Here is a 23,752-nt window from a genome sequence, read left to right as displayed (position 1 = left end):
CTCAACTGAAGTTCCGGGTTCGAGTCCTGGCGTAGGCAAGGCCGTTCTTTGTGAGTGTCAAGTCATCAGTTTCGTCTAAATCATTACTCATCCTCATCGTCGCGGTTATCCAAAACAGGCAGAAAAGCGACGCTAAATCCCAAAATTACAAATGCATCACACTTTTGGTAGCAGCACAACACTATATTTTTACAATGATTTCGGGTTATTTGCAAAGAAATTAATTGTTGTTTAATTTTTATTTTTGTCGAGATTCAAGACGAGACCGAGGATTACTCTTCGCGCCCGAGACAAGTCTCGTCTCTGTCTTCCATAAATTTAAGCCTGATTTTTGAACTTGGTAAAAAATAAACATAGTTGGCAACCTTGCTTTTATTATTTAACATGACAATGGAATTTATGACGTTTCGTGAAATAACAAAAGCTAGAGACAAAAAAATAATCCTGTGGTAAAGAAGACAGGTGGGGGTGAGGGGGTGATCGGAAGGGTTGCAAGCTAGTTCGGGATTGTGCAGGGGAGGGGGGGTTGCATCTAACAAGGCGCCTTTGTATAGCTACATAATTAGGTTATTTTAATCCATTGCGGCTCTGGTCCTTCGTGTGTGGTGCTGTCGGCTTTATCAGACGGCAGGAAAAGAAGGGGGGAGGTAAATTTAAAGATTCTTTGTTAGTTTGAAGTTTCCTTTGTTCGTCACTTACTTGCCTTCGAACCATTCTAGATGCTTATTTTGATAGGAGGGGATGGAACGCCTTGAAGGTTTTTCTTTTTTTTCTGATTTCGTCCTTCCCTCCTTCAACATTAAATTCTATCATTCCTCTCTTACCAGAGCGTGTATTATCTTCGAATAATTCATATCCTCTTCTATTCTCATGTCTTTTTCTGGTTTCACCCTTTCTTTTCATATTCAGTATTTTGATATTTTACATTTTTTTGATCATCTTGATATTTACTTGCCCTCACCTGATAATTACTTGCCCTCACCTGATAATTACTTGCCCTCGCCTGATAATTACTTGCCCTCGCCTGATAATTACTTGCCCTCGCCTGATATTTACTTGCCCTCGCCTGATATTTACTTGCCCTCGCCTTATAATTATTAGCCCTCGTATGATATTTACTTGCCCTCGCCTGATATTCACTAGCCCTCGTCTGATACTTACTAGCCCTCACCTGATACTTACTTGCCCTCGCCTGATACTTACTAGCCCTCGCCTGATATTTACTTGCCCTTGCCTCATAATTACTAGCCCTCGTATGATATTTACTTGCCCTCGCCTGATAATTACTTGCCCTTGCCTTATAATTACTAGCCCTTGCCTTATAATTACTAGCCCTCGTATGATATTTACTTGCCCTCGCCTGATATTTACTAGCCCTCGCCTGATATTTACTAGCCCTCGCCTGATATTTACTAGTCCTCGCCTGATACTTGCTAGCCCTCACCTGATAATTACTTGCCCTCGCCTGATACTTACTAGCCCTCGCTTGATATTTACTTGCCCTTGCCTTATAATTACTAGCCCTCGTATGATATTTACTTGCCCTCGCCTGATAATTACTTGCCCTTGCCTTATAATTACTAGCCCTTGCCTTATAATTACTAGCCCTCGTATGATATTTACTTGCCCTCGCCTGATATTTACTTGCCCTCGCCTTATAATTATTAGCCCTCGTATGATATTTACTTGCCTTCGCCTGATATTCACTAGCCCTCGTCTGATACTTACTAGCCCTCACCTGATACTTACTTGCCCTCGCCTGATACTTACTAGCCCTCGCCTGATATTTACTTGCCCTTGCCTCATAATTACTAGCCCTCGTATGATATTTACTTGCCCTCGCCTGATAATTACTTGCCCTTGCCTTATAATTACTAGCCCTTGCCTTATAATTACTAGCCCTCGTATGATATTTACTTGCCCTCGCCTGATATTTACTAGCCCTCGCCTGATATTTACTAGCCCTCGCCTGATATTTACTAGTCCTCGCCTGATACTTGCTAGCCCTCACCTGATAATTACTTGCCCTCGCCTGATACTTACTAGCCCTCGCTTGATATTTACTTGCCCTTGCCTTATAATTACTAGCCCTCGTATGATATTTACTTGCCCTCGCCTGATAATTACTTGCCCTCGCCTGATAATTACTTGCCCTCGCCTGATATTTGCTTGTCCTCGCCTGATATTTGCTTGCCCTCGCCCGATATTTGCTTGCCCTCGCCCGATAATTACTTGCCCTCGCCTGATATTTGCTTGCCCTCGCCTGATAATTACTTGCCCTCGCCTGATATTTCTGTATATCTTTCCTGGGTTATTTCACATTTCTATATAGTTTTTTCTTCTTAAATTTGCTGTTCTAAGTGATAAATAAATAACCCGTGACGCAACAGCCCTTGAGGGACTGGGTCTACCTAATGACTGCCAGTCTCATTCCCACCAGAGGTGGGAGATCATCCAACCAAGCTCCAAATTTAAAGCCTGGCCAAACTGTAATTCTCGTGAGTGACGTGTGGTGAGGACGACGACCCACCAGTCGTTGCTGTAGGTTTTCCATGACCGAGTTTACGCTACTCATTCGTATCTCCCCGATTTCCTCACGATGATGGGTGGCCGCCCACCTGTCCCATACACACGCCGAAATCTCAGGAGAAAAGTTGTTACTCTTTCCCCAGGAGACTCGGACCTGTTCTCAGTTACTTGGCTTTATTTTTTGCTTGTTGAATCTTTGTCTTAGCACAGCGCGTTAAGATGACAGAGATCCAGGGTTCGAATCCTGGCATGGGTATTGGAACCATTTTTGAGGGAGTTTTTTTTCCCATTATATCTCACGGTAACAAATACCGGTGTTACGGTTCCCGGTGACGGTAGGCGAGCACTCGATCTCCCGTCAGAACCCCGCCACTTTGCTCGGTGATGTAAAACCAGAGCGTATAGAAGAAATAGTGTGCGCACTCCCTGAGTTGCCGTGGTCCACCGCCTAGATGGCAGTGGTGATGTTTGAGAGGGCGCGGAAGATGCTCGCGTTGCTTACATAAGAAACAAAAATGCATGTTACTTACGTTTGGAGAAAAGCTCAGCAGCTGGATAGTTTGGAGAATTTCCGAGATGATTTTGCTGTCTTCGAGGCACTTAATTCCTTTCTTATCTGGTGCGGAAGAAAAATCGACATTTCAGATAGTGAAATATGAGTTTAGGTAGCGTACGCAGCACATGATCTTTACAGCATCCTAATTGCGAAGTTTTTACAGCATATATTTAAATTGTCCAAACACTAAAAAAATATATCACCCCATAAACTATTAGCACATGATATTTTTTCTGAAACAAATTCTTCCACTCGTAACAGCACATCATAAACACTTTTCGATGCATAGGTAAGGTATTTACAGCCGTCGCCCGAACCATAGTCTTGGATTAACGTAAGTGAGGCAGATACATTAGTTGGTTCCCCGTGCAGAAAAGTTGTACACAGTTTACAATCCGTCACTTTGGAAATATACCGCACTATGTATCCTGCCAAATGATATGCCAAGTATTCTTTACCAACACTTCGTTCATTTACGTTCGGTATGTTGTTTTCCCAGTCCGGTATTTGAATTTCATCTTCAACAATGGAAATTTTTTCCCTTATTTTATTTTCAGCTTGGTTCTTCACCGAAAGATTTTTTATTTTCTGTTGCTCTTGCCAGAGTTCGCATTTGATTAACAAAAGACGTCAGAGGAGATTCAGTCCTCTATTCACAGTTCCCGCCCGAAAATAAAGCAAGTTTTGCTGGTACGTAAATTGATTGCACATATGTAAGTGCAGAAAATCCACAGTGGAGGGATGATCATCACAAGTGAACGACCGCAATACGCGTATACCAAAATGGCGTTCTAGGGGATCTTGATTACATTTTCCTGTCAAAACGTACTTGTAATTGTTCTTCCACAAATATTCGGACACTTGTAAAGTACTTTCTAAAGTCACTCTTAAGGACTCTAGAGTTTTTTCTGAAGCGAAGGAATTTCGATTATCTCTAAGGACAGCATTCCATTTTATTAAAGTTGTATGTGCTTCTGATTCTTTATATAGTGCCTGTGCAGGAGTGAATGAATTTAATGCGTCAACCAGGCAGTTTAGGTCCCTTGTGAAATTTTCCGTTGTTTCACTGCCTTCTAACCCCTCTGCATGAATACTCCGATAAAATTGTATTCCATTAGCCACAGATCTGCTGAACAGCTGCATTGCGAGTCTTACATTCATTCGTTGGAATGAATTAGGATCCAAATGAGCAGAGGTCACTTTGTAGCAAGCTTTCATACCGGAAAGTTCAGTAGATGAATCATGTTTATACACTTTTCTGTAAAATGAATAATCAACAATATCACCATTATAGTACACCTGCAATTTACCATGGAAGTTATTCCTTATGCATTTAAATATATGTGGTACGTCTGAAAATGCCCAAAGCTTTCTACTAGTCAGCTGGATTGGATATAGAGCACTTAAGATTGTTTCTGTTTCCGGAAATTCCTAAGCATTTCCATAACTTTTTGTTCGATTGGCTACCGTCAGATGTAAAACCAATAATTCTGAACCCTGCTGTATCTCATTCCTGTCTTACTTTTCAGTTGGCATTTCTTTAAGATTGTATCAATTTTTTGATTTTTGCTAAGAGACGCAAACTGTTTTGACTGTGTGACCGTTGTCTTTAATTTAGCATCTTTAACGCCTTTTTCAAGCAAATGTATTTTAGCCTGTGCGACCTTTAGTTTATTCTGCGTTCTAATTAAATTGCGTTTCTGATTCTTAAGTTTTTTCTTTAGCAATGCTATTGTATTGCTAGCATCCGCAGTGTGAAGCAAATCATCCTCTACTGATAAGCTTAATGATACATTGCGACGAGTACTTACTTTCTTATCATCTGTCCGCAAGGATTGCCTTTTCATGGGAGATTTTCGCTTCTTAACAGTCTTAGAGAGGTATTTGGGCAGATTAGGAAAATATGAGGAACTGCTTCTGGTTTTAATTTCCACCTTTGTCGTGGAATTTCTACTGTATCGCCATCCACTATGAACGAATCCACTTTCACTGAAAGGTCAGTGGAAAAATGAATATCACACACATAGCAATTATGACTTAGTTTTTTATCTTTTCTAGGGATGGCACTCTCCCATTTTGAGAGACCATTACTGTCTTTAGGTGGCCTAAAAAAATGTCTACTGCGTGAAGAACAGCGGTCATATCCAGATCTACAGCCGGGTACGAAACACATAGGCTTCTTGTTGTTTTCGCTCGCTGCTGTCTCAAACACAATAATAATGCGTTGAACACAACACAAACTAGTCACAACAGATCAATCACAAATCTAACGACACTAAACTCAATAACATAACAACGTGGTCATTAATAAAAGTACACAATGTTATTCTAGCACAACAAAACACAACACTCTACGTAAAGCGCGGCCGCACTGCAAGCAGAAGACGCTCGCAAGCGAAGGTGCTGCCAGTGTTTCGGTGGGGCACCGCTCTATGCACTTGCCTTACGGGAAGAAAACGAAGTGCACACACTTTCTCTTCTATACGCTCTGGTAAAACGTTCCTATAGAAGACGAAGAATCGTAGGAAACGCCCATTTACACGTGGTTTCATGTGCTGTCGGAATTATTCCATGTATAACACGCATTATAGTTTTCTCTTGCATAAAATCTTGAAAATCGTTCGTCTAATATATGGAGTTGTATGGGCCATGTTGTTTTTTCACCCTAAGAAGACAAGAATGCTGGATTTTCACGGTTTTTTTCCTTTGTTTAAGCACAAAATTTGTTGAAATTCGCGAGCATTCTTATTTTATGCCAAATTCGCGTTATGAGAAATGTATTCAGAACATGTCAGTGCACATTAATACATACTTTCTTTGCAGCAATTAACATTTTTTGGTGCTGCGTTTCCGAAAAATCAAGGTCCATAGTGAACACTCATCACCAGATTAAAGATTAGCCAATATCAGCTTCGATATTAGCCAAAAGTGGGTGAAAAGTGAAGTAAAATAAAACCAGATGAATGAGTCAATAGACTCGCGCAGTCAGCTGATGTTCCGAATCTGACTGTGCATATGGAAAACGGAAAATGTTAGTAACCACACAAAGTTAAGAGTGCAACACTGAATATGCACCAATCCCCAAGCTCCACACAAAAGCGTCAAAGCTTGGGTTTCGGCGTCGCGTCAAAGAGCAGGTTTTTTTTAAAGCACTGCAAATATTGGTTGCGTGAGCTTGCAGCGATACGTAGGCTTCGTGTTCTTTTTCCTTTTGTAGTCTTCTACGGGCGAACAGTAGGGGCAGTTGAAATGCTACTCACGACCCCATATCACAATGAGGATGTACCTCAGCCAGAAGTGAGGGAAGGAACAATACCAAACACTCATGAAAGCGGCCATTGTTGCACCATGGCTGCAACAATCGAACGCTTGAAGGAGAGAAGAGGGCGCTTAAGATCGACTGGACAGCAACGTGTCTTTTTTTCTTTTTCGTTATCGTTTTTTAGGAGGGAAACTTTGACGCTTTCTTCTCTTAGTCGACACTAAGCTTCTACTGGACCGGGGTGAAAATGGGTCCTAATCCGTTCCTTGTTCATGGTTCGCCTTCAGCTGGGGCGTGGACACAAAGGGAACGGTTCGCCATTGCCGCTTAAGAGGTTTATAATCACTATTTTTTTAAAAAAGGAAATTATTATCATATTCACTGTCCATCCTAGTTACGTTTCAGTCAAGTAAAGTGAATTGGGAAAAGTAGTAAAGATAGCAAAGAAAATGCATCAGGATTTTGATGCATTATAATTTATCTACCTGCAGACAAGAAATGCATATGCATAATTTCAAGTGATGCACTCCTGTGTAAGAATTACCACTGTTACGAAAATCACAAACTGTGATTTAATCACTGTGATTAACAGTTAGTTCCCTTTTGTTCTCATTGAAATAAACATTTGCGAACCCAATTTACTGCATCCATCGCATAATTCATGCGTTCATTTTTCATTTGTCCAACTCGACCGTGGTGGCATAGGAGCAAAGAGAAGGTGTGAAGTCTAGTGGTGCACGATATGTGAGCCAATCACAGTCACAAAACTCGCTCTGAAAAAATAGCACAAAATCACAGTCAAGAAGAACTGTGATTGCCAAACAGAAATCAAGGTTTAACTTGTGATCACAAAATCACAGTTTTCCCATCACTTTAACCCGGGCGAGATGCATCTTTGTCACCACCCTACTTTCCATTCCCAATAAGAACTTAACCATGTTACATATTTACGGTTTTAAACAAGAATAATGGCCTTATTTTTAAATACTTTTAACTATTGCTGTTATAGAACACGTTCATTGTAGGAATGCATTTAATATTTACATAATGATATCAAAATAACAGTAACTGATTTTGCAAAGCGTGTATTACGTTATGCAACAATAGATTCAGATACTTTTTTCTTGGAGAGATGGTAACATTGTAGACAAAAGCTACGTCGAACTGTGCATCTGGAGTCCGCAAATTCTTACGTCGCTAATATTTCTTTGTGCGGACCTAACAATTATCTGTAGGTTTGAACTTCCTGAATGATGAAAACTACTTCTATGTTCCTTTTCATTTAGAATCGATTTTTTATGCATTGCTTTTGTTTTCTCTACACCTTCTTGTTATAATTTTTACTTTCAGTAAATTGACACTTATCCTCAAACAATTTATTTATATTCTTGTAACTCGTGCTGCCATCTATTTATCTTTCCCGGAACTATCTCCTTCTTTATTTTTGTTTCCAAGTAGCCACGCTTATACAATCAAAATTAATGTTTTGGCGTTACTCATGGACGACGCCCCTGGTTTAGCTCCACCCTAAGTCGCCAATGAGAGATTATACGTGGAGACCTTTCATTTTTATTCTCGTCTCGGCTCCCTTCTCACGTACTAGTTCATCAATTAACGAGGTGCAAAATACAGTTTGGTAGAATTTAGCCTCCTTCGTAGACTGGCATTCAGCGAATCCAAGATCCATCTCGCTTGATCGAGCATCCGCTCTCTCATTCTCCGTCCTTTAGCTGGAAATCCAGAAGCATCCAGTTTGGAATCGCGAGGTAATCATTACCGGCGAGAACACACAGACCGCACCTAGCGGAAGGGTAATTGTACCTTTCGGAGTGGCTACCCAGGATCTGGGGTAAGTGGACTGACTGACAACTGCTCATTATAGTCGGAAGGCCCTGATTGACACGGTTAGTTGACGAGACGGCCGATCCTTCTAACCGATAATCTGATACTCTACAAAGCTAATATTTGTCGGATCTCTCAGATTGTGGGAATGCCAAACGTTCTGGAGAGGGAATCTTTTCCCGAAATTAACTGGTGGAACGCACTTTCCAGGAACGATACGCTTGCTGGAAGTGTACATTCTCCGAAAATGAATCGCCCGCGCGAAATTCCAAAGCATTATGTTGATAAAATCGGCATTTCAAGCCGCAGTCTCGTCCTTTATATTGTTGCAAGATTTGTACTAGTGGCGAGCCACCGTTGTGTTCACGGGTTCTCTAGCACACCCAAATTCTCAGAACCATATATAGAACACTAAAAAATTGACTAAAGTAATGCCAGTCTTAAAACCATCATTTTTCCGTTGCCATCCAGCCATTGTAAAAAATTACCACGACCGTTTTCAAAGTATTGACGTTTATTACGTAGCTACCAGGGTTGTTAGAGGTCCAGGAATCCATAAATTCGAATAGGTCCTATTGTGTTGCGCAACAGGACCGGAAACTTTTTCTCGCACAATTTAAATTCGGTCCAAGTTGTGTATTGTTTTATTTCAATACGGAACTTGGACAGGATTTAAATTGATCCGGAAAAAAAAGTTTCTGGACCGAATTGAAATGCTTTACAGATAAAAAGGTTCTTTACGGTCCAGAACCCATTTACGCTTGCTGATTTTCTCTCTTGGACCGGAATTGAATTTATTTAAAATTACTGGACCTTTAACAACCCTGGTAGTTACCTTAATTATTGTAATTTTTAAAATTTAAGTTTGTAAAAATATATTTATGACGCACGCAACTGCAATTTACAATCAGCGTCTATCTTTATGCATGATAAAATATTCAAGTTTCAATTTTAAAAAAAAACGTTCTTGTACTACATGTCGTCGTCAGTGGTACATTTAAGGCTGCTATATCGGACTATATTCACTCGGCCAGCGAGGCTTTGGTCGCCGGGCAAACTATGCAAGGCCATGGGCAAAGTACTGGCCATATGTCACTTGCCGCGGTGCCATGTTACACCTAAGCGCGGTCCCGTTTTTTGAAACATTTTGACGGTAATACACGGTCGTAATTGCTCTTTTGGGGTATCATTATAAGGAAGGATGTCCACTGTTAAAATAATAAAGTTTTATTTATGAAAAACTATAATTTTCCCGCGCCCAGTTGTTGTATTACGTCGATTGATTTGAAGTTTCGTATTTCCGTGATCCGGTTTTTCGAAAATATTGATGTCGTCTTTGGGTGTATCTGCACCCGTGGGGTATCATTGAAGCACAAGAGGTTTTGCTATTAAAGTGAATTATTATGTAATTAATATAATGTCTAATTTTGCCATGAGAGCCGTTCAAAAACGGCCTCAGTGCAATTTTAACACAACTTTTATATACTCGTATAGGGGTGGTTCAAAATTGGTCTAAATTCCAATAACGACTGTTTCTCCAGGAACCGTAGAATAGAGAGTTTACTGTATTTATCTCATCTGGTGCCGCTGCTGCATATACATTAAACAGATTCAGCACTAAATCAGCTAGGGTCTTCACAACGGCGCACTGGTAGCTCTGTCGCCTTGTAATGAAGGTGTCCCTGGTACGATACCCAGTGGAAGCACATAGTGTTTACGATATCACTTTAAACCAGTTCCGATTAACCTTTCTGTGAATAAAGTGGGCATAAAAACAAATTAATTATGCTCAACATAGTTGTAAATGTCAATTTTTGGACAGTCTCATTTGGCACCCACAGATGTCCAATCGCAAATCGTCATTAGGGCAAGAGGACACCCAGTACACCTAAATCCATTACCTACATCTTCCAGATTACGGCTACTCTAAACATTTCACGAGACGAGACAAGAATTCGATCCTCAGCCTTATTGGGCGCCCGCATTACGTGACTCGAGGGCCTTAAGAGGGGCTTTGCATGTCGCCCCGTTGAGGTTCGTCCAGAGGACCTTTCAGCCGGGCAACATCGGCTTTGGAAAGACCGATTTGAAAAAGTCGCGAGTAATCCGATTTTCAAGTTGCGTATCGCGCTAAGCTTTCCGGTGAAGCTTTTTGTGTTCCTCTTGATCGGTATGTCAAAGTGTTGAATGCCTGGCGATCCTTCAAAAGGGCGCCTTTCTGGAATTGCTAAAGACCAATCACTGCGACTGTGATTTACTTGAGTCTGAAAGGAGGAATAGCCATGCTTGAAAAACCGAATCAGATTTTCAGGTTAGGTCTGCTAGAAGCAACGTGTCTGGTTATTAAACCGACATGCCCCTTCCCGTTGGGCAAATATGAATATTTATTGTTGATTTGTATACTCTGTAATTTGGCTTGTAATGGCTGCGTTTCTTCAATATTTGAACTTGTAACTGCTGCGTTTCTTCAATATTTGAACTTGTAATTGCTGCGTTTCTTCAATATTTCAACTTGTAATTGCTGCGTTTCTTCAATATTTGACCTTGTAATAACTGCGTTTCTTCAATATTTGAACCTATTTCTGATATCAGAGATGATGTTTGATGACTTAAACAATTGTCTCCGTACTGAACCTTCATTCTGCTGTAGATTTCAGAAGTTTTCTCTCCCTCTGACCACAAAAAAAAGAATAACATTTCGTTGCTCTTCTACGGTGCAAGTCAACGGTGGAGCGGCCATATTGTACGAGCTACTGCGCAGGCGCATACTGCTCGATCGTCACGACTCCGTTATGGCGTGTTGCTAAGGAACAATCTGTTACCCTGCCCCCGTGTCAGGGCAACAGTGTTTCTTTTCCTTATTGAAATATTTATTAATATGTTAATTAATTAGGTAATTACGTGTATAAAAATATGTATATGCGATAAGTGTATCTCAATTTATTATGCATTTTAAGCTCGTATATATTCCATGTATAAAAACCATGTAGCTCTCTGTTCTTTCTTCGTGTTTCGAACGTTCAAAAGAAAGGCGGGGAGTTTAGCTGTTAAAGATTAAAAATTTTGAAAGAAGGGCGGTTGGCAACAGACGCCAACCAAACGTATATAAACTCCCAGATGAGAGTAGGGGAGGTCGGCTGTTGGAACTGAGACTTGGAAGGGAGAGGCTGTTTTTGCTTCGGTCGGCTAGGACCGGAGGACAGATCTCCCGAAACGGATGCTGTAAGAGATTGGATTGCCGGGCAAGCTAGTGCCTTGGTGTCCGATTTACAGGTAAAAAGGTAGTTTGTACTGGATGTTATTTTGAAGTAATTACGGTGCGCCGGGCAGCCTAGTGCCTTGTCACCGTGGAGGTTGAGAAATGTACACGTCGGGCGGCCTAGCGCCTGTTAAGACGTTTCTTGGAGTAACGCGAGTCTACCTTGTGACAAGCGTACTTCAGATGTAATTCATAAAATGTAAAGCATCCAGGTACAAACAATAGAGATTGCAACATCAAAAATTAGAGTTTTGGCCCGATAAATAATTAGAGAAATGAACGTTCGGATACGACTTGTATATACTTGAAATTTTACGTTAATTATACTTATAGAAAATACCAAAAATTTCCGTTTTTAATTTCACACAAGCTGGACAAGGTAATTTATCCCCCTGATCATAAAGGTTTCGCAAAAGGTTTTCCGTTGTCTCTTGTAGTTAATTATATAATTATGTTGACTTGTAGCAACCCACGTGCATTGTCGTACAAAGAAAGATACCCCTAGACAAATCTGAGCCGAGTACGAAGTGCACCGAACCTCGAGTGCGGAGGAAAAGTGTGGGGGGCAGGATAGTAACATATTTTGAGTCCCGAAATACAAATCTTCGTTGTTGATAAATCTCCATGAAGTTTATAATAAAATTCCTGTTATTTAATGACTTTTCCTCGTAAATCGAACAGGGCCTCCCCGATGGCGCAGTGGTAGCGTCGTCGCCTTGTAATCAAGGGGTCCCGGGTTTGATTCCCGGTAGAGGCACATGGTGGTTCGGATCCCACTTTAAACTGTAGGTCCAGTCCCGATTAGCCTTACTGTGCATAAAGTGGACTTAAAACAACAAATCAATCAATCCAATCCAATCGTAAATCGAACAAATCCTTGGGTATTTTAAGTTGATGGAGGGGGAAGGGTAGGGTTCTCTGCCCTTCTGACAGTGAAGGTCCATCGTACCCTTCTTTCTGTTATCACAGTGTTACATAACTGAAATCGTCAATCCTAGAAAATGGCTTTTACAGTAGCAACGTGCTGCAGAACATAGATAAAAACAAGCTCTTTCAGACTGAGCTCGGAACATCCATGTTCCGCAAGAGATTCTAGCAAGAAGAGGATCTTCCAGACAAGGTTCTCCAGGATTCTCCAGATTTATCTCCAGCGGGCTCGCTCTGCAATCCCGAAAATGGAAGTGGCCTGGATTTTTGGAAATCAACACCACTTTACAATGACTTGAACTTGCCGAGCCCTTGGAGAGAGGATTGGATAAAGCCGAAGAGGGCCAGGAAATGAAGAAAGAAGAAATCTTGAGGGAGGAATGGAAGAAATTGGAGAGAGGGGTTAAATTATGCAGCCCAGAAGCTGAGCCTGGGATTACTTGTATTACGTTTGTGCCCGTAGCTACAAGGAGATTGAAACTTCTCGAGATTAGAGAGTGCTTGTGCAGGGTTCCAGGAGGAGAAATCTTCCTTCTCTCTCCCTCTGTGAGATCGTTGGAGATGGAGTTAGGCGCGGAGGAGAGATGGAACATTGCACCAGCGAACTCATCCGAAAATTGCAATTTATAGCTCGATCTTGAAATTAAAAAGTTTCTTTTCCGCTCCCTTTAATGGGATGTTATTGTGGTTATTTGGCTTCGGGAGAGTCTCTCTCTTGATATTTCCACCTGCGCCGCTATCCAGAAGTTTCGTGCGCTGTGGGGAAAATAAATTTACTCATAAATCCAGAGTTTGATGCTTTTTTCCAGGGGCGCAGCCACAATAACGCTTTGGGAGAAAGCCGCTGGTTGCAGACCCGAGTTCGTCTTCCGTTGAGCGTTTCTTGGGTTAGTCTCGGTTAACCGCAAGAATCAGTGGCGTGCTGGACCAAGTGCGAGAGGCGGGGACGTGTCTTGAAATAAATTTCAATTTCGTAGCGAGGGTGGGAGGATGATCTGTTATAGATATCTCCAAATCTGGATAAAATTTTAGCTGGATACCGGATAATTTTCTATCCGGATATCCCGATTTTCCGTTGTATCCGAAACGGATATCAGATATTTTGAAATCGGATATCCGTTATCCAAATTTTGTGGTCATCCCGAATCTGTTGTGTAGTAGCGAGACCATGTGATCGTATCAAATTTCTCCAGATGAGTGGAGTTGTCACCAAGATCATAGGCTGAAATGCCCCAGTTCCCATATTCACAATTTTTTTTTAGTAAGGCTGGAATACAATGAACGAATTTACGAGGATACTTATTTGTTTAGAGGTTCAAATTTAGATGACTGTCAATAATAATCCCTAGACACTTTATCCATATATGATTACTAACAAGATTTATACCTGTTGAGTTCGTTAGAATTTTCTGTCCAGTGTGGAGTAGGTACCACGAACTTCTTGTTGTTGACTAACTAACTCTCTAGCCTTTTTAAACCCGAGGGTTCATGGCTGCAGCAAGACAGTTGACGAGGAAGGAACCGCGTCTTCTACACTAATCGGAATATTTAATGAGGTGGACACGGTGCACGTGCCCTTGCCAAAAGGGAGGATGTTATCAATAGCATGATTAAAGTACAGCGAACAAGAAATGTTGCACAATGAAGTTATATTTTTTTCCACAAAGAGAAAGAATAAAGTTCAGGACAAATACATCAAACTGCATTAGATTTACTGGACAAGTCCACACCGAAAATCGAACCCGGGATCTTTTGATTACGAGGCAAGAGCATTCATTCTAAGTCATTCCCCATGCTTACGACATTTTTACGTGAGGAAATTCTCAAGCTTAACTCTTTCAGTAATTATTGTTGATACAAATTTCGTAAATCTACTAATGGTGTCACCTTATAATCAAAGGGTTCTGGGTTGGTTGTCTGGTGGAGGTACATTGTGCATACAATGGTTCGGATTCCGATCCCTATTATCTTAACTCACCACAAATTGGAGCTAAAACAAGCCATTGTGTTTGTGTATGTTGTGTGTGTGTGTGTGTGTCTCCCAGAGAAAGTGACAATCGGCTAATGTCTCTGCACATATAGCGATAAGGTGGAAGTTGCTTCTATCGTGTGACGACAGCGGCCAATATACTTAGGTAAACTTAATTTCGATTTGCCTAAAGAAAACACACGGTCCGTTTCAGTTTGTCCGCCGCTCTATCTGGTTTTGTACGTCACTGCTCCAGCGCAACCTATTGGGAATTAGGTCGGAGACTCCAAGCTAGATAGTAACATTCATGGATTGATTGGATTGATGTTTTAAGTCCACTTTATGCACAGAAAGGCTAATCGGGACAGGACCTATAGTTTAAAGTGGGATACGAACCACTATGTGCCTCCAGCGGGTATCGAACCCGGGATCCCTTGATTACAAGGCAACGACGCTTCCGCTCCGCCATCTGAGAGGCTCGGATAGTAACAGAATTTGCCTGTCTCCGTGGTGGAGCGGTTAGCGCAACGCTCGCCGAAGCTACACAGTCCCTTTAATCTGTGAAGCAAGCGGGTTGGTGGAACGAAGCCGCAGTTGCGTTTTCCCCTCCATGAAGTCACTTGAGTCCTACTTGCGCAGAGTCTTCCTTTCGTTCCCTGCTGCATAGATCCCCATGTCAGGGTGTAGATGGCCGAGAACATGAGAAAAAATAACTGAAAACCGCCTGTATGGTGAAGACAAGATAAGCTCTGAAGAGGATAACCGAAATTTCGAGGTCTGGCGCCAGTGTCATCTTCAGAAACACTTCTGAAGATTAATGTTGCCTCTCAAAAGCTCAAGATTTTTCGGAACTCATCTCAGCTCCTCCTCTTTCGTAGCTAGGAATAATACAAGATGTATTTTTCATGAAGATGCCATTCACTATTCTCTCCTATAACCCCCTCCCCCATGCTCCCTGTTATAAAGACAGTAGGATCTTTCCAATCCTTATGTCCCTTGCACAGAATGGTGCCAGATTAGTGTGCATAAAGTTTAGACCTTTTATAATTTGGATGTCGCAACTCTTCTGTTCTGTGGGGCCTCTGTGATATGGTAGTGATAACGTCGTCGTGTAATGCAGGGGTCATGGATTCGATACCCGGTGGAGGCACATAGAGGAAAAGGTCTAAATATGGGCCCCCTTTTTATTTCGGAGGAAAAAAAAATAATATATCAAGCACCAGCCTTTAAAATGCATATCTATGAAATATATACTTAAATGTAACAGCATGCTAAAGTATAGAAGGTATCCATTTTTTTTTTTTTAAAAAAAAGCAATTTCCAAAAAATGATATATTTCAAAATTGTGGTTTAAATATTTTTTGGCAATATCACCAAAAGCAATTAAAAATTAATATTTATGAATAAACTGTTGTTTTGAAAATCACGCGGAATGGGAAAAATCAAAATTAAGAAAAACATCCAAATAGGCCTATTTGTTGAAAATGTGATCTCAGCATCAGACCTCATGTCATAGCCCATATTTAGACCATCACGCTATTTTTCTTCTTCAATTTATTTTCGCTCTCTGTGGTACATATTTCACAAACAAATCATGGCATTATGAAAGCCCAAGTTTGTTTTATGTACAGCAAATATTATAACGTATACAAAGCAGATGAGAATTCACAAAACGCTGAGTTAAAACATACCTGCAAAAAGTTTTCGGAGGTCGCAATTCTATAACAGCGTCCAAGGCCGAAACTAACCACCACTTTCTCTTGCGAATTGGCGCCGCAACCTTTCTCCTTGACAGATAACCAGTTCCCATAGCCTCTGCCAGGCTGCAGCACCCGGGAGCGCTGATAACTCCAAAACCCATATTTAAACCTTCGCCCATATTTAGACCTTCTCCTCTAGTGATTCGAATTCCACTTTAAACTGTAGGTCCAGTCCCGATTAGCCTTACTGTGCATAAAGTGGACTTAAAACAACAACTCAACCGCTATTGTTCTGTGTTTTCATTGGTAGATTAATTGATTTGGTTTATTTTATTTTGCTTTTCTGCCACGCTAATCGTGAAGATGAGGATGAGTGATGAAATTGATGAAGGCACAGTCACGAAGAACACCCATGCCTAGGTCGGGAGTCGAACCCGCGAACCCTGGCGTCTTAGCGCGCTGTGATAAACCACTCTGCCACGGGGGTTGTACTGCACTGTGTACAGTATTTAAAAATATAAAAATGTTGAGTAAAAACACACCGTTTTGTTTTCACTCGCCCCCAGTACATGTCGAGAAATGGAATCAAAAAATAACCCTTTTCCGCGGCTTGCGCCTTTCCCCCGCTACGGTGACGTTAGTCAGTTGTTCTCGCCTGATAAAGTGTAATGTATAATCGATTTCACAGACAATAACATTATTTTGCCTTTGTACTTAAAAAAGTAACTAAGTTGGAACTTCAAATTAAGCAGTTGGCAACACTTCAGAATCTGGTGATTTTTTGGCCATCCTCCACTGAGAAACAATTTAACCGATCCTCAGCATTGCTTGACGCTGGCCAGAGCGGATTTTCATCTTGGGCAGACAACAAGTTTGTCATCCTTTGTCCTGTAGCTCACGTGCAGTGTGCCACCTCACCTGGCTCTGTTTTTATCCTCAATACTATTTGTCGCGTCCGTATAAATATGCCATGTTTTCAACGCGTCTTTGAATACATGTGTGGTGGCTGCCACTGAACGTCTTTATATTGGCGCGAAACGCATAAAATTAGCGTGACATGTGGCCGCGCATTGAACTTGTTTTTCGCGAAATCATCTGGAAGGACTCGCGTCAGTGTTGCTACCATCTAAGGGCATAATTTCCCTATGCACGAGGCAAAATTTCCCGTTTCTCCCAATTTTCCCTCCACACAAGAAATCATATAATAACACCCTGGTCAGGCTGATTCTGAGGTATTTAAATATCCCTCAAATTTTGGAACTATTAATCGAATTTCCGTTTTGGTTTAAAATTTCCCTGCAAAGAGGGAAATTTCCCTTCATCTGGCAACACTGACTGGCATTACTGTGGGCTTATATTTTAGCGGATGCTAAATGGCCTAACAAGAAAGGAAACTTATAAATCAACGATTTGCCCACAAGGACGTGTGTGCGGTGATATATAGCCAGTACAGGACTGGTTTCTTCTTGGCCAGCCTTGCTTTGCCATGGTCGCGGATGGCTTTTTAGAAAGAGTGCCGAGGTAATGGTGTGTCGCGGGCACGCCCTGCGCCTGTTGGTGTCGCTTCTCAAGTTTTGGCGCTCGTACTGCTCTGTGGGTGCGTGGGGACTTATAGTAGGCAGACATCTGTCTTCAGCAATTGTGATGGATTTTCTGTGTGATTCCTCATTTAGTTGTACCGCAATTCCTTCTCTGTACAATGCCTCCTCGATGGCGCAGTGGTAGCGTCGTCGCGTTGTAATCAAGGGGTACCGGGTTCGAGACCTGGTGGAGGCAGATAATGGTTCGGATACCACATTAAACTGTAGGTTCAGTCCCGATTAGCCTTACTGTGCATAGAGTGGACTTAAAACACCAAATCAACCAACAAACTTCTCTGTACAGAATTTTTGGATATTTCGTCTATTTTTGACATCAATCGAGCTACGATTGTCATATTTCTTACGTCAATCGAGGGACTATCGCCATATTTCTTACGTCAATCGAGGGACAATCGCTATATTTCGTACGTCAATCGAGGGACTATCGCCATATTTCTTACGTCATTCGAGGGACTATCGCCATATTTCTTACGTCAATCGAGGGACTATAATCATATTTCTTACGTCAATCGAGGGACTATCGTCATATTTCTTACGTCAATCGAGGGACTATCTCCATATTTCTTACGTCATTCGAGGGACGATCGCCATATTTCTTACGTCAATCGAAGGACGATCGCCATATTTCTTACGTCAATTGAAGGACGATCGCCATATTTCTTACGTCAATTGAAGGACGATCGCCATATTTCTTACGTCAATCGAGGGACGATTGTCATATTTCTTACGTCAATCGAGGGACGATTGTCATATTTCTTACGTCAATCGAGGGACGATTGTCATATTTCTTACGTCAATCGAGGGACGATTGTCATATTTCTTACGTCAATCGAGGGACGATTGTCATATTTCTTACGTCAATCGAGGGACGATTGTCATATTTCTTACGTCAATCGAGGGACGATTGTCATATTTCTTACGTCAATCGAGGGACGATTGTCATATTTCTTACGTCAATCGAGGGACGATTGTCATATTTCTTACGTCAATCGAGGGACTATCTCCATATTTCTTACGTCATTCGAGGGACGATCGCCATATTTCTTACGTCAATCGAAGGACGATCGCCATATTTCTTACGTCAATTGAAGGACGATCGCCATATTTCTTACGTCAATCGAGGGACGATCGCCATATTTCTTACGTCAATCGAGGGACGATTGTCATATTTCTTACGTCAATCGAGGGACGATTGTCATATTTCTTACGTCAATCGAGGGACGATTGTCATATTTCTTACGTCAATCGAGGGACGATTGTCATATTTCTTACGTCAATCGAGGGACTATCTCCATATTTCTTACGTCATTCGAGGGACGATCGCCATATTTCTTACGTCAATTGAAGGACGATCGCCATATTTCTTACGTCAATTGAAGGACGATCGCCATATTTCTTACGTCAATTGAAGGACGATCGCCATATTTCTTACGTCAATCGAGGGACGATTGTCATATTTCTTACGTCAATCGAGGGACGATTGTCATATTTTTTGCGTCAAGCAAGAGGGACGACCGACCGATTTTTGACGTCAAGCGGGAGGGACAATCGGCCGAATGTTGATGTCAATGTGGAGATCGTTATCTACTTATTTGTTAATTTGACAAGTGAACGTTCTAAATATCACTAGGGGGGGATGCGATCCTTGATTTTATGAATATAAATAATTTTGTGCTGCACTTGCCTACACACAGTACTTAATAAATGAAGTGGACAGAACTGCCGTTCAAATCTTTGCCTAGAAGAGGAGAGTGGATGATAGCTTTCGTTTGTTCTTCTCAAAACTGTTCTTTTTAGCGCATTCTCGAAGTCTGACATTTTCACACGAGAGAGAGACTACAGACTATCACTCCATTCATTCACGGATGGATTACCTCACTCCCACCTATCCTGTGAGCTTTCCCTTACACCCGGAAATCGAGTATCGAGTCGCACCCGAACCTTGACACACATGAGACGAGACAATGCCCGAGTGTGTGATCGCGTCGGAAGCCGAGCAGGGAGACTAAGATGATAATGCGGTTATAATTGATGACTCGGGAGGCGTACGGTAGACTTAACACCAGTTTGGATACTTCTCGTTACGTTTCATCTTACCTGTTCCGCAGCATCCCACTGGAGCACGACAGAGATCTCTCCCCCCGTCTCTCGGAGACAAGCTGTGGGTGCGGCACCCCTTATTAGTAACGGATCAGGTCAACCTACGGAGTCTTTGAGTTATGTTCAGACCAGGTGCTGTGGTGGGAGTCCGCCCAAAAGGAACATCCCCCCCAGCTTGACTATAGGTGGGCACAAAAGTACTGCAAGGTTGAAAAAAAAAAGGATTGGAAATACTTGCTCTTTGTAGGTGGTCAGTGATCTGGCAATCGTGTTACAGGTAAACTGGTCTTCGGATCTGCAATCCTTTGTGGATCTTGACCTCCTGAAGCATCTCCCTGTCTGGTACTCACCAATGCTCAGTCCTACGTCTGCTAGCGTCAATCTACCTACATTTTTTACCACGTCCAGTTGCTTTATACCAATAGGAGCCTTTTTGAGATCATATTATGGTCCATTATTTGGACAGGTTCTGTCCATATCGAGCTTCCCACCCTGATTGTGGTTCATCATACTGTGACCTTACACTAACTAACTAACTAACTCCCTAGCCTTCTTAAACCCGAAGGTTCATGGCTGCAGCAACACAGGCCTTCCATCTTTCCCTATCTTGAGCAAGTTCTATATACTCTTTTCCATCCCTACCGATTTCCCTTAGGTCCGTCTCAACGTTGTCCCTCCATCTTCGTCTTGGCCTTCCTAGAGGTCTCTTACCATCAGGTTTCCCAACAAGAATCCTGTAAACTCCTCTTTCCTCTCCCATTCGTGCCACATGGCCTGCCCACCTAAGTCTTCTTGATTTAATTATTCTAATAATATCTGGACATGAATACAAATTATGTAGTTCTAAATTATGTAACCTTCTCCACTCACCTGTCTCCTCATCCCGTTTAGGTCCAAATATTTTCCTAAGGATCTTATTTTCAAATTTATTTTTTCAATCTTATTTTTCTGTGACCTTACACGCACAGAAAAATGCATCATATCTATTGATGCACCAGAAACTCATAGATAGTATGTTTTTGCACTTTTGCCAAGAATCAGGTGGACAGTTTGATGTATCTTGTATATCCTTTGTACAGGTAGGTACAGAGGTAGACATAAGTCAATCTGTACTTTTAATGCATTAGTATATGCATTTTTCCACGTACTTGCGTCTTTCTCGATGATTCCGTTAAAGATTTGGTCTGACCTACAGAATGCATCATACTTTTTTTTCTCAGATGATGCACTTACTTTTCAGAGTGTACGTACAGTCAACGGCAAAGATAATAGTAGGCAAAGCAGATGTTGCCCTCTTCTTGCGGGGGGTATACACAATAAAATATTTCGAATATTTGGACATTTTCACTGTGTTAACATTTTACTCAAAACACAAAAATGGTGATAAAGGGTTAATTTAAAGGGATTTGCATTCAACACTTGCTTTTCCCCCCCGAGTTCTTTACCATTTTCATTTTAAAAATTTGATTTTTCTCAATTTCTGGATAGGGCTGTAGACCCATCAGCTTCCTTCTGCATACGCCAGTACATGCGAGTGCAAAGAGAGTCGAGAAGTGAAGCAAACTAGACAGGGCCTTCGAAGGAACCAAATGGACGTGGCTGAAGAACTTTTCCTTCTGCGTGTACCTAACGATACAAAACGCAAACATCAAGGTCGACCGCCTCTCTCTCTATCGGCCCCACAACGACAGATTTCGTACCAGCCAGGAAGACAGAAAAGAAAGAAAGATGTAACTTATAATCCAATTTGCATGAACCTGCAATTAACATATTAGAAGTGACAGAGCTGTCGAGAAGAGCATTAGCATACCCCCTCCTCCCCTCCGGGACCCTGTATTGTGAACGCCATGCGTCTTCCTGAAACATGTTTCCGTTTACGGAGCATGTGATGAAAGAACTACTTTTAATTGACAAATGTTCCCGCGGAAGGTTTTTTGTAATCTCTGAACGATCTTAAGTGGCCACCTTTGCCTGTTTGTTGACTGCGGTAATGAAAGATTATCATGATTAATAATATCGTTGTTGAAAGGGACGTTTGTAGGAATAAGCAGTGTTGTGTTTGGACAGTCCTGAAGTTGAAGTGAGAAGTAGTTAATGCATACGTCGGACGATTGAGATGTAATCATATTGAGCACAATTGTACATATATGCAGACGACACAACAATATAAGGATGGCCCGTCTACTGCTCACCAGCTGTCACGTGATTCCTTCCACCCACTGATAGCACTGGCGACAGCATGTGCTTTTCTCTGCCAACCAGAGCTCGCGGTTCCCTTTGCGAGGGAAATCTGAGCACTCGAACGGACTCTAATTTTCTAAAACAATGACAGAAAGAGAACGACGGCCAGACAAAAATATGGTAAAATTTAGTACTAAATACGATACCGTATACATACGTCAAGTATGCCTTTCCATTTTGAGAGGCAAGTAAAACTTACTCTTTGTTGTAGTAATTTATGAAACTCATCTTTCTTAACCAAATATACTACATCTACTTGTAGACAATGTAGACTATACATATAATACGTGTAAACAGTGTAGCCCATGTAAGAACATGGTGACGTGTTGTAGTAATTTACGAAACTCATCCTTCTTACTCTGATATGCTACGTCTACTTGTAAACAATGTAGACTATATAAGGCGTGTAGACAGTGTAGAACATGGCGATCTTCACAAGGAATATTGTAGAAATGAAAAAGATTAAACCTGTATTTCAATCGTTGCAATTACAATTTTCTACATAGTGTTAAAACAGAATATATCACATACTATTGTGAAGAAAATACTACTTTTGTCCTACAATTGCTGTTTATCTACATTTTAGTTTTCCTAACTGTCAGCAGATGGTACTTGAATAAGTAATGTTTTGCAAATAAGATTTTTTCAGTGGAAAAACTAAGTTCTATGTCGAGAAAAATGACAGTTTTCTTACGAAATATCGTCATCAATTAGGTTTTAGTATAGTTTAAACTTTCTTCGTAGACTGTAATTTAATGTAATCTATTTGCAGACGTATAAAATACTATCGTGATTGATAGAAAAAAAATACTACTTTTGTCCTACAATTGCTGCATGTTCACTACATTTTAGTTCTAATAACTGTCAACAGATGGTGCTTGAATGAGTATATTAGAATTCTGTTTTGCAGTAAGACTGTTTTTAGCTGAAAAACGAAGTTTCATGTAAAGAAAATGACACTTTTCTTACGAAATATCGTCATCAATTAAGTTTTAGTATAGTTTAAACTTTCTGCATAGACTGTGATGTAATATAACTTACTTGCAGACGATACACTTAGATACAGACTTATAATTAGTCTTAGGCGCACATGACACAACATGGCAAACTGTAAGCTGCTTCTTACAAGGTTTATTAAGTATTTTTATAAGTATTGTATTAAGTGGCTTACAGTTCGCCGTGTTGTCCTGTGTGTACCACTGCTTTAAGCTTGAGGCCAGTGACCCGGTGGTAGCAAACAGAAGAATGCTGATCGTCTGGCTGTTCCCATCCAAGTGGCCGACCAAGAGTAGGGTGAGGCGGTACGGTCCAGGTCCTTGAATATAGATGACCCATTGTTTCATTGAGAAGAAGCCGCTTGCTTCTCCGAACTTGGATGCGTTCATCTGCCTCTCCCCAAGGACTCTTGACCAGAGCGGCTGTCCTACGCCCCTGGCGCTTTCGCTTCGCCGGGTTCAATGTTGCCCACGATCGCGCAGGGTGTGTCGTTTCACACGCATTACCCCGGCGACAGAAGTTGTGTTTCAAGCCTTCTCGCCGTGTGGCCTTAGTGGTAAAGGTTGCGCACAGATATAACTGACACGCCCCGTCGTCCGTGAAGAACAAATATGGGGATTACAGTCAGAAGTTTGCATTGATACTGAGACAATTATAATACCAAGTTCCGCTACACAGAGCGCTCTGGAGCCCTTTCGAAGCAACGGATTGCTGTGAAACTTGGTATAGAGGCTACGTAGACCATGGGGAAGCGATTGCTAACATAAAAG

General features: G+C 41.4%; 1 protein-coding gene across 4 annotated transcripts in view; it reads left to right on the top strand.

Annotated features, from left to right (window-relative positions):
* The window catches only part of sli (slit guidance ligand), a 710,118-nt gene that overhangs the window by 312,890 nt on the left and 373,476 nt on the right, over positions 1-23,752 (top strand). The gene's annotated exons all lie outside the window — the stretch shown is intronic.

Source organism: Lepisma saccharinum, chromosome 21 (genome assembly GCF_977018435.1).
Source record: "Lepisma saccharinum chromosome 21, izLepSacc3.1, whole genome shotgun sequence".
NCBI classification, from domain to species: Eukaryota; Metazoa; Arthropoda; class Insecta; order Zygentoma; family Lepismatidae; genus Lepisma; species Lepisma saccharinum.
Note: the sequence above shows the minus strand (reverse complement) of the source record. Positions and strands in the feature narration are given on the sequence as shown.